Consider the following 12,836-nt stretch of genomic DNA (forward strand, 5'->3'; position numbering starts at 1 on the left):
TGCATTGAATCTAAAAAACAAGTTGGAGAAATAGAAATCTTAACAATATAGAGTATTCTAATCAAAAAACAGTGTATATCTCTCCATTTGTTTAGATCTTCTTTGATTTATTTTATTATTGTTCTGTAATTTTCTGCATACAGGTCCTACACATACTTCATTACATTTATAAGCAGATACGTTATAACTTTTTCATCTTATATTTCATTTTTTCCATTGCTGGTATATAGGAATGCAATCAATTTTGTATGTGGACAATGTATTCTATGAACTTGTAAATTCACTTATTAGTTCCAAGAGCATTTTATAGATTCTTTGAGATTTTAACATACACAATTGTGTTGCCTAAAATTAAGGACAGTTTTATTTCTTCTAATTTGCATGACTTTCATTTATTTTTCTTGTTTATTATACTAGCTAGGACTTTCCACATTGGTTGAACACTAAGCAGTGGAAAAAGGACCTCCTTGCCTTGTTCCAGACCAATGGAGGGAAGCAGTCCCTCACCATTAACTGTAACATTAAGCTAGTGTTCCATCATAGATATTTACATTAGGCTATGGGAGTTGATTTTGTTCTTAGATTATTGAGGGTTTTAATGAGGAAACTAGGTTGAATTTTGTTAAAAACTTTTTTTTTTTGCATCTATGGGTAGGATCATACGGTGGTCCTTATTCAGTCTGTTAATATGGTAAATCACAATGATTATTTTTTCAATTATTGAACAAGCCTCCCATTGTTTGTATGGACCCCATTTGGTTGTGATGTGTTGTTTTTAATTGCTGGCTCTGGTTTATTAACGTTTTCTTAAAGATTTTTATGTCTATGGTTATGGAAAAAAATCTCCTTTGTTTTCAGTTCTTGCACTGTGCTTTTTTCATAAATAGCAAGCCCTACTTTTATCCAAAGGATCTAGTATATATTATGTTTGTATTTTTTAGTGAAAAAGTTGAATGCTGAGGGATATTTGATGTTAACCTGCTACCTCATGGCAGGATGGCGCTGGGAGGAGCAGAGGTGAACAGGATAGTCAGGCACACCTCAGTCCAAAGTCCAGGTCTGCTGCAGACCGGCTGTGGGTGAACTTGTGGAAATCACCTCCCCTCTTCAGACCCCAGCTTTCAACTCTGTATAGTGGAGATCATCCTCTCTGCCTTATAAAATTGCCATGAGGATATGACAAGACCAGAGGTCTCACGTACACGACACACAGCACGGCACAGGAGAAACAGGCACCCAACCAACACTCTTCCCTTCATTTATAAAAGAAGTAACATCTAATTTAGCACTCTGTCAGAGCAAATGTGGTTCTTTTAAAATTCTCACTCAGTGGTTAGAGGGGGGAGCATCACAGGTAAAAGTTCCAGCAAACCAAGGATGAGACCCGAGTGAATCTCAGCTCCACTGCGCACTGCTGGTTGACGCAGACTGAATTTCTTAACCTCCCAAACGCAGGCTCCTTATCTTTAAAATACAGGTGAGTCATTCATGTCTTTGCTTAACAAAGCACTTGATACGCATTACCAATTATTATTACTTACCAAGACGTGCATATGAATTTTTTCCTACCTTAAGTCCTTTAGGTATAAGTCAGCTGAATCTCCATCAGTTTATACAAAAGCAATATCATGATACAAGCACCTAGAGACACTGCTTTCTGCCTCCTGCAACCAACCACTGCAGCCAAATGAGCTAGGTTTGCTGTGGGAGCCCAAGATTGGGTTAATAAATTGTAACAGACCCCAGCTGCTTGTGACCTTTAAGGAGAACAAATGTGCTTTGCTAGCAGGTGCCTGTGCACTTGCGAGATTGCTTTTACTTGCATTGGCAGATCTGTACCCCCAACACCAGTAGTGACTGATTGGCCTAAAGATTTTTCGCATTGAGGCCACTCGTGCTGCACGGGAGCAAACATCTGCCCCCGTATCTAATAATCTATGAATAGTTATGCCGTTTAGATTTGCTGGTAAAAGAGGCTGTTGGGACCCAATCCTTTTTGTCCAGTAGAGAGCTGTCGTGGCCAAGGGATGACAGGTTTTAGAGCTGGCAAAGGTCCCTTTAAGCGGAAGGAGCAGAAGTTTGCAAGCCGAGTTCCCGGAGAGATGACACAAACTCCGGAGGATTGTAAAAGCACATTCACATCACCAGTAAAATTAGAATCAAGTAATTTAGGCAAAACCAGAACGTCCTGCTGTGATACGTCTGAGCAGCCTATGATTAGACCCTGGGTCCCTTCAGGGAAAGGGCCAGAGATTCCAGTGAGGTGGAGTATATACAATCCTGTCCCTTAAGAATTAATTCTGAGGTAGAACACAAGTCCACTGCGGAGGCACAGCTGAAGGGGTTTCCACAGGACCAGACCGAGGAGGCTGGGTCAGAAAGACCTGTGTTTGAGCTGACCGGGCAAGATCACTCCACTTGAGGTTTGGGGCACAGGAGCTGGCACCCCATTTCCCATTTCCCAAAACCAGATTGCCATCCTTATCAAATTTAGAGTGACATTGGTTTGCCCAATGTCCTCCTCTGCCACACCTAAGGCAGTCTTTGTTAGGTAATTTCTGCCCTCCCTTAGTGAACTGGTGACATTCCCTTTGAACACGGCCAGGTTTACCACACTTAAAGCAGGTCACAGCAGAAGGGGATCTCATTAAAGCCACAAGGACCTGAGCACGATGGGTTTCAGTCCCCACATTCTGGCAAGCCTTTATATAACTGGCTATATTTTTGTTTTGAGCTTGAATATTGGCAAGAGCTGCCTGGCAATCTGCATTAGCATTTCCATAAGTCAGCTGTTGTAAGAACATTTTCATGGCTTCCTGATTATCTACTTGGCGAGAGATAGTCTGTTTTAAGTGATTAATAAAATCAACATAGGTTTCTGTGGCACCTTGTTGAATGGTAGCAAAGGAGCCTGTAGCAGCTCTGGCATTGGAAACCTTACACCATGCTGCGAGGGCAGTATCAGTACATTGCCTAAAAGTCAGCCTACCCATATGGATCTGTCGCTGAATATCAGCATAGTGACCTGTTCCTTCGAGCATTTCTATAGATACATCAGCACCAGCATCAGCATCATGAGCAGCTTGTAAGAGACAACCGTCATGATGTTCAGAAAACCAAACAGCAAACTGAGCAGAAGTTAACAGTTTTCACAAGAGCTCTCCAATTCCAAGGAACCATAACATATAAATTTCCAATCGTATCAAGAATACCTTTAGTAAACGAACTCTGAGTCCCATTTTCCATAACACTAGTTCTTAGTTCTTTTGTTACGGAAACGACAGGCCAGTCAAGAAACAAGCACCACTCGGAGGGTTGAGTACTCAGATGTATTACGCCGGCGGGCTCAGAGGGGCTTCTGCTCCGAAGCTCTGAACACCTTCAAGATGTGCACATGAGGTTTTATAGGGTAAAGTACAAGCATGGGGTATTCGGCCAATAGGCATGGAACAACTTTAGCAGCATTATCATCACAAAAGTGGAGGCGGGGAGGCAGCAAACCAACATTCCAAAGCCAGATATGTATCTTTGAAAATCCAGCTGGCTAGCAAAAACACATAAACAGCAAACCAACACTAATTAACCTAGATTTACAAGTTAGTCCAGCAGAACTCAGATCAGTATTCCAATACTTAGACTTGTTAGCCCAGCCCAGCCTCTCCTTCACACTTATGAGTTATCTTGTCAGACCAGCCCGGTTTTTCCTTCACACTTTGAATACCAAGAAAGGGACCACCTAATACTTAACACCTTGCCCATGCCCTGCAAACACCGGGTAACCATGCAGCTCTCCCAAATGTAAGCCTCCTTTAAAACATTTTTCCATAGCAGTTCACTACAAACATACACCTCAGGAGAGGGAGGAGGAGGCGGTAGCAGCGGCAGATTGATCTCCTGTGAAAGAGGGACAGATGGTGCAGAAGGGACTGGGGGTGAAGTAGGAGGAGAGGAAGGGAGGGAATGGGGTTCAGGTTCAGCATAATCATTCTGCGAGAAATAATACAAGGGACATAAAGCAGTACGTACCAAACTCCAAGTAGTTACAATGGAAGTGGGGATTTTCTCCCCTTGCTGGTGCCTACATTTTAAATTCTTGCCAACCATTCCCAGAGCTTCAAATCAATTGTTCCATGGTCTGGAAATCAGGAACAAATCTCTCGTACCATTTGTAACAATGTAATAAGTTGCTCATCCGACATGGGGCAGTGAGCTGCTTTCAGCAGCTGCTGCAACGTGCCGAGGTAGCTCATTTGTTCCTCAGTTAGTTGTTGACCCACAGTAAGAAAACGAGAGAAAAACAAGGCTCTCACTGAATTCTAGGCACGATGGCAACTATCCCCAGCGGGCGTTGCTGTTCCCTTACCGGGATGAAGTCTACAGGGACCCGGATGCGGTTTCTCTCTCCAGCTGAAGCGTGCCATTCTGGCACTATGCAGTCGATCACCTCAGGGTCACCAGTTGTGGGTTTTGTCCAGCAGAAGTCCTATCAAGACAGAATGAATTACTCAAGACTCTGTGGAAAGTCAGGAGAGCGAGAGGCAGTCAGAGACCAACTCCTGGAGTCTCTTAAACACTCCCATATTTATTGCGCACAAAGATCACAAATAATTGTGTCATGGAATGCAGGAGCTTAAGGAAAAACAGGATCAGCTAGAGATCATGAATTCCACAGTGGGTACAAAGGCTTAATTTATCCTCAGGGCAGTCATGGGGGGAGGGGAACAAGGTACAGTCTTCAGATATAAGAAGTTGATTACAAAACAGACCACCAGACCAGCCAGTTTCTCGTCTTGGGGGTCACAGACTATCTAAACAGCAGAAAGTGATGCAGGAAAAACAGACGTGGGGCTTGAGGAGGGCTGTGTCCCAGGTCTCGGTTGAGCCCCTGAGATGTGCCCCGCCAAGTGTGGGTCCTTGGCTTCACGCAGGAAAGAATTCAAGAGTGAGCCACAGTTGAGTAAAGGTTGATTTATTCAGAGAGATACATTGAAAGGCAAGAGAAAAGCCACAAGGTGTGGGGGTTGGGTGCTCTGATTAAAAGTAGGTACACACTCCATAGACAGAGTGCTGGCCACCTCCGAAGAGGGAGAGAGAGGGGCCGTGGCTAGGAGTCAACTGTTGCCAGTTTTTATGGGCTTAGTGACTTCAAACGCTAATAAGTGGAAGGAGCAGTCTAACCAGTCTGGGGAAGGGGCTGGGATTCCCTGGAAGCTGGCCATTTCCCACTCTGTGACCTGCTGTGGCTAGCCTTGGGACTGCCATGGTGCCTGTGGGCATGTTATTCTCCATGTTAATAGATTGCAATAGGCATATAATGAAGCTCAGGTCTGTTAGAAGTTAAACCTCCCACCATCTTGAGCCTCAAGGCCTGCTGGGGGTTGACTCTTCCACCATTTTGATGTTAATTGCTGTAGCATTCCTTGAATGGCTGTGTCCTGCCCCCTTCCTGTCTCAAAGCCAAGCCCAGCATTTATAGCTGAGGGCATGGGTCATCACTCTGTGAGGAGTAGGGTAAACCCTGAACAATGGACCTATGCTGAACAGAAGCCCTGAGGTGGAAGCAGCCCTAAGCTAAAACCTCAATTATGCAAGCAAGGTATTGCCTCTGCTTTTTACAGCAAGGAGACAGGAGTGCAGATGCACAGGCGCCCGCTGGCAAAGCACATTTGTTCTCCTTAAAGGTCACAAGCAGCTCGGGTCGGCTACAATTTATTAACCCAATCTTGGGCTCCCACAGTTTGCCTGTTATTTTAATTATAGTTAAAACTGTAACAAGAATGAACATGAAGAACTAATTATAGATTACATGCAGTAAGTCAGGCTGAGACTCTGAAAGTGCAAAATGCACAAGTCATGCCTGAGCTAGCAGCTCTCCGCACTGGGCACGGCCTGCTGTCAGCCCTCCTAGGGAAGGTGTCAGAGTCCAGTCTGTCCCCAGTAAGAATCCCCAAATGACAGAAGTGCGGAAATAAGCACCATTTAGAAATTCTCTTTTGCATCAAATCAGCATTTTGCATGCATTGGCAACCCACTAAAACACATTTTGATGAGCCATGTAAGTAAGTTCATAGGGAAGCTGGGCCAGACAGAAAGAATGGGTTAGAATCAATATTCTTTCAGGGGAGGGACCCAACTTTTGTTACTTTTCTGAAAGACAAGCTAGTTCCTTTTTAGGTAACAGTTATGATTCACAGATTAAAGCATGAGAGTGGAAATAAAAACGATGGGGGCATAAAAAGGGCTTGATGATCGATCTACACAAATATGAGGTCAAAAGGCTGAAGCAGCCATGGGAGAAGAGGGCTCATTCAGAAGAACTGGGGTCTTCATTCCTTTGCTAGGTAAACAGGATGCTTATTTTATCTTGTCCGCCCTGAGTTATCAGCTCTTGTCCTGACTCTGTGCAAGACATGTTTAGATTCTGAAATGGAATGTGTAAGATGTGGATAGAGAGTTAAGGAAAAAAAAAAGAATTTCTCATCAAAGGGCAGGAAGTGTGATGGCTCCCGTGTCCTTTATCCATTATTTGCTCTTCCTTTTCCCTCTACAGTGAATCCTCTTACCGCCTCTCTCATTATCCTCTGTACTTGACCTCCAACTCAAGAGAGAGGCCAAGTCCAGAAAGAGAGCATAGAAGAGTCAGGCACAAATGCCTCCTTATCTCCCCTGGTCTCCCAGCTGCCTCAAGTCTCTCTCCACTCCATTCCTTCAGGCACATGCTCTAACCTTCCAACGGCCATGACTGTCACTTCTCTGCTCAAACACCCCTACCGCCCTCGTAACACCAGGCACAGTGCATCCTTGGTACCAGGTACCACAAAGGTACCTGGTGCCTTTTCCTTCATTAACCCCAGTACTTACAACGATCTTAGGAGGAAGCTGTTATTCTATTATTATTATCATCCCCAATATTATTAAACTCCATAATTGTGTGCAGCTGTATATTCAGCCTTTTTTTCCACCATTGTTCCTTGAACCCCCATGAAACTGAACGTCTCACTGTTTCCTGTTCAAGCCATGTCATTCCTTTCCTTAGGTTCTTGCTGGTGGCTTTCCTCCAATAGGAATGCTCTCTTATTTAACATTTATGTCCTTTTCAAAGCTGATCTCAAATACACCCCTGCCATGGGGATTTCTCTTACCTCTGAGCCAAAAATAGTATTTTCTCTCAATTCTTACACATATTTTTGTACCACCTTTATGGAACTTCTGTTTGATTTTGTGTGTCTTTCTCTCCCCTACTACACTGCTCCTTTTTCAAGACAATTTTATTTGATTTTTTTGCTCAGCTAAGTAATTAAACACCATAGAACACAACTTAAAAAATAAATCTGATGGTTTTTATGTTACTTTATTAGGAACTGTTGAGATGATCATTTTTCCAATTCCTCTCTGCTCTAACAGTGCTACTTAATTTTACCTCCCTCCTCGTGTTTTCTGCTCCTTATATGTCTTTGTACAGTGTCTGTAATATGAGTGTAACTTTTGCATCACATCTGTGTATTCTAAGACTCTTCCAGTACTTTAATTATCTTCCTTTCCATGAAAACCTGTTACGCAGTGTATTCTCTCTAATGGCATGTGCTTGTTTCTTAAGAGAACTTTTATTTAAATCCCATTAAGCATGCAAAAAAGGCCTTTCATAAATTTCCCTCAGTTTATCTAGATAATCGTTCTCAGCAAGCGCCTCTGCATTCCAGTTACAAGATGATTTTATATAGCTATTGTGCCACAATGTATACTTTTAATGAATAAACTTTATTTTTTAAAGCAGTTTTGGGTTCACAGCAAAATTGAAGGAAAATTACCAAGAGTTCTCATGTACCCCCCACCTCCATACGAGGACACCTTCTCCCACCAGAATGAGATATTTGTTAGAATCAAAGGAACCTACATTGACACAACTTTATCATCCAAAACTTACATTAGGGTTCACTCTAAGTGCTGTACATCTGATGGGTCGTGACATGTACCATGACATCCATAATTGTAGTAACATACAGAAAGCTTCCCAGCACTGAAAATCACTTTTCTCTACCTATTCATCATTCCCTCCTGCACAACCCTTGGAATCCACTGATCTTTTTTGATTTCCCATGGTTTTGCCTTTTCTAGAATGTCATATATTTGAAATCATACCATAGGCAGCCTTTTTAGATCAACTTCTTTCACTTAGTAATAGGCATTTAAGTTTCCTGCATATTTTCATGGCTTGATAGCTCATTTCTTTTCAGTGCTGAATAATGTTCCATTGTCTGGGTGTATCACCATTTATCTACTCACCTGCAGGACATATTAGTTGTTTACAAGGTTTGGCAATTATAAATAAAGTTGCTATAGACATCCATGTGCAGCCAAAATGCTGTGGCTTGTTTCTTTGATTTAGATCATGTATTATTTGTCTTTTGCTAGTTTTCTGTTCCCTTTGTTGTAGCAGGAAAGATCTTTAATTCTCAATCCAGTAACTGATTAGCCACTTACTTATCATTTCAGGCAGGTAAGGGTTTGTCAGCACTTACATTTTACTATTCAGTTCTGTAAGTTTTATGGAAAATATTTCGTATTCTGATCAATAGGTGGAAAAACAGTTAATTATGTTTTAACCATCCTGTATTGATTTTCATTCTGTTTTTACTAGTTATTATTTTTTTTAATGTGAAATCAGGAGAATTGACCATCAGAAAACAAGTTAAAACAGATTCTACCACACTGATTTCTTTGTTGCACAATTGATTTCTGAATGTCACTGGAGAATATATATGTAAATGTTCTACCACAAATCTAAGGGAATTATTTTATCTTATATTTCAACTTCTCTACTACATAACATGTGTCACTATATGGACTGGCCCATAAGCCTAGAATTTTGAATAGAATTATCATTAAAATACTTTTCTTTACTATCCAAGATCAATACAGCATTGCCTTATTTGCTTTGACCCAGATATTTTGTTTTGTTTTGTTTTTCCTGCAGGTAACCCTACATACACCACCATAATATTCCACAAAATTAACCAAGTTTTCAATTATGTTGGTATGCAAAAATTAGTGTGGGTTCAGTTACTTCATTAAATTTCTAACTTCTATTTTTCTCAATCATTCCATTCATATAGTGACAGAATATAAAATCTATGAGATAATTTTGGCTTCTAAAATTCCTATCAAGCCTTTTTCTTTTATAACATTGCTTGTACATATGCTTCTTCAAATTAATTTTGTAGTTCCTTTGAAACTAATCTTTGACACCAAACTTTTCTTATGGCTTTTTTCATCTCTGTATTTCTCAGCGTATAGATTAAGGGATTGAACATAGGAGCGATGGTGGTATAAAATAGTGCAAATATTTTATCCTCAGGGTAAGTAGTAGGAGGTCTAAGGTAGATAAAGATTGAAGGTCCAAAAAATAAGATGACCACAGTGATGTGAGACCCACAGGTAGAGAGGGCTTTGCGTCTTCCCTCACCTGAGTGATTTCTTAGAGTGAATAATATAATGACATAAGAAATAAATAAGACGACAAAGATAACTAAGAGGATAAGTCCTGAATTGGCAACCACAAGGATACCAGTGACGTAGGTATCAGTACAGGCAATTTTAAGCAAAGGGAAGATATCACAAAAATAGTGATCGATTTCATTAGGACCACAAAAAGGCAACCGGACTGTCATAGACAATTAAGGAAAGGAATGGAGGACCCCACCAGCCCAGCCAGCTAAGACTAGGAGATTGCATCTTGTCCTATTCATGATAGTCGTGTAATGGAGAGGTTTGCAGATGGCAACATAGCGATCAAAGGCCATGGCAGTGAGAATAAAGATCTCAATACTGCCAAAGAAGTGCATGGCAAAGACCTGTAACATGCAGTTATCATAAGAAATGGTTTTTGTTCCCTCTAGCAAGTCACCAATTAATTTGGGTGTAACACTAGAGGTATAGCAGATGTCCATGGAGGATAAGTGGCTAAGGAAATAGTACATTGGTTGGTTAAAAAGAGGGCTGCATTGAATGGATATAAGGATCAGAAGGTTTCCTACCAACAGGGCAACATAACAGAATAAAAAGAGCACAAAGCAAAATATTTGTATGTTCTGTTCATAAGAAAGTCCCAAAAGAATGAATTCTGAGATGTTTCTCTGATTTTCCATATATTTGAGCTGGGTGTATCATATACACAAATGAATGATGTATCTGAAAGAAATAAAACATAAATTTTATGAAAGCTAACAGTACAAACATAATAATATAAAATTTACTAAAAATAGATTGACATGAATGTAATATTAATATTCACAACTTCTTGAATTAAGCTTCTTTAGTTTTTAATTGCTTCTTATTTTATAAATCTATTGTGGGATAGTTGTGTAATGGGAATAATTATATGCTTTACCCCACTTTACAAGTAATAATTTTAAATATTTAAGTAATGTTTTGAAAATTTAAAACTAATTTTGACCCTTAGTTATATTATTTAGCTAACAAAGATTTTAAAAAATTGACCTAAGTCAGAAAATGCTTTTCTGCATATATTTTAAATGTGTATGTCTAATACATAAGGTTAACTTTCCTTTACTGACCATCAACGGCCAAATTCAGTGGATTATCTAGGAGTGAATTCTCAGGAAATGTAAATGTGTATAAACATCCCAGCCTGAACTGCTCAACTTTGATTCTTACAGAGCACACTTTTTGTTGCTATGTTATCGAACATTGCCAATGGATCACATTAAACCAATGTAATTACTGTTATATTAAAAAGCAAAGAATGTTTAAGAACTATACCACAGAAGAAAGAGTATCATTTAATGACTAAAATTGTAAAAAAAAAAAAATGGCAATTTTAAAATTTATCTTATTTACATTTCATGTGGAAAGATAATTTAAAAAATATACAGTGTCATTGATGTTTGTGACGGCAATCATTAAAAGATAGGTGAAATAATGAAATTGCCCAAGTATTTTTGAATTTTGCATATGCCATGGCTTTTGCTAGAAATTAATGTGTTTTATTTATGACCTAAGAAACTAATGTCAATCCAAAGAGATGATAGAGAAGGTGGCTTTAGACAAACTTCAGGGTTAGGTAGCACACAGTGGTGTACGTGGCAATAAGGAATACATGAAAAATTGACAGTTATGCATCTTACATAACTAGTGCATAACCTTAAGATATTATGTAATCAGAGCAAAATGAGTGAAGGATAGAGACAATGCTCATCGATGAGGAATTATGTGCCTTAATTGGGTTTGCAAAAGCTAGCATACCTCCTATCTTAGTCTGGGTCTGAGGTAACAGTCAGATCTGTGCCCCCAGATGTTTATTTAAAAAATGCTTTTGTAGCAAGTCTATCTTGAAATCATCAAGTCTATCCTGAAATCATCAAGTCTAGTAATTCTCAAAATCAGTATCTATGTGTTTTATAGTCTTCAAGACTAGTAAGAGGTGTCATAGAGTTAACAGGTGGCATTTAAAAAATGCTCTGTACTGTGGAACATCAACTCTATTTTAAATTGAATTCAAAAGTCTAAATTCGCTAAGGGATGATTTTCAATTTGTTCCTATGTTAAGAATAGCCGCCAGTCACAGAGTGTTGCTCTTTGGTTAACCTTAACTAATGTGAGCCCTGAAAAGGTTTAGAGGGGCTGAGGCTCCACTTGTCTTCTACTTACTGCAACTGAAACTGATGTTTTGTGAATCAGATAAAAATAATGTTAATTTTTAAGATAATTTGTCTACCTAAAACAATTTGGTGTAAAGATTGTAAAGTAGACTGTGAACAATTTACAAGTAGAAACCACCTGACTAATCTGAATCTCTGATTTTAAGAAGAGGAGACTCTTATCAAGAGAATCTAAGCCATTTCTCGGGGCTGGAAGATAACACACTGTGAATACGAGACAACACGTCTGATTCCCCCTCACTCGGGGCTACATTTCATATCTGACTGCTGGAAGGGACGTCGGAAGGGTGTCGTGGAGGGCAGCAATGGAAACATGATTTTGAATTCCCATCTGAGTAGAAGAAGAAGGCAGGATGTTGGGTTATCAGACACTCAGTTTGTCTTCTGAATATTTAGGTATGTAAAGAGATACAAAGTATTTCATAGAAATATGCATTCCAGAACTCACTGATTCTAAAGCACTTTGAGTTAATTTTCTTTCAGTTTTAGCTAAATGCAAATTTCTTATGTCAAGATTCTTGTTTGGTTTCTAGATCATCATTGGCATTTTATCTACAAAAGCTCTTAAATCTCCCATCCTGTAATCTGAGGGAACTTGCTATATCATCAGAGTTAGCAGAGGGAAAAGGGAGAGGAGAATTACTGTCATATAAACTACATTTTGATCACAGAGATACTAAGGAAAACTATGTAAAAATTAAAGTCAAAACTAAAGGTATCACTGAAAGCATGGCTAGCACAGTGGCAACAGAGAAAGTCGTGGAAACACTAAGGAATGCTAAGGAAACTGGCCAGTGTCATCCTTGAATTAAATACTTAATCTCTTCAAGCTTCATTTTACTCATTTTACAATTATGGCATCATAACATAATCCACATTTCTAATGAGGACTACATGAGGTAATGTGAAATACCGCAGTGACGATGTGGTACACAACGCACACTTTTCTGTTACATACAATCTCTTCTCTTTAGTGATTAGTGCAGAAATTGTCTTGCACATATATACAATTAACATAAAAGGAAAAATAAAGAAAAAAGTCCAAAAATTCCCAACACGGTTTTAATAACTGACCACATAAACTTTAATTTCAACTTTCTATTAGTGTAAACCTTTAAGCTGGTTTGATGGGATTGTTCCTCTTAAGGAATGTTTAAT

General features: G+C 39.5%; 1 pseudogene; it reads right to left on the minus strand.

The window, feature by feature from the left end:
* Nucleotides 1-9,209: 9,209 nt before the first annotated feature.
* On the minus strand, nucleotides 9,210-10,273 carry LOC105094812 (olfactory receptor 4P4-like; annotated as a pseudogene).
* Between the last annotated feature and the right edge of the window lie 2,563 nt (nucleotides 10,274-12,836).

Source organism: Camelus dromedarius, chromosome 12, assembly GCF_036321535.1.
Source record: "Camelus dromedarius isolate mCamDro1 chromosome 12, mCamDro1.pat, whole genome shotgun sequence".
In the NCBI taxonomy this organism is placed as follows: Eukaryota; Metazoa; Chordata; class Mammalia; order Artiodactyla; family Camelidae; genus Camelus; species Camelus dromedarius.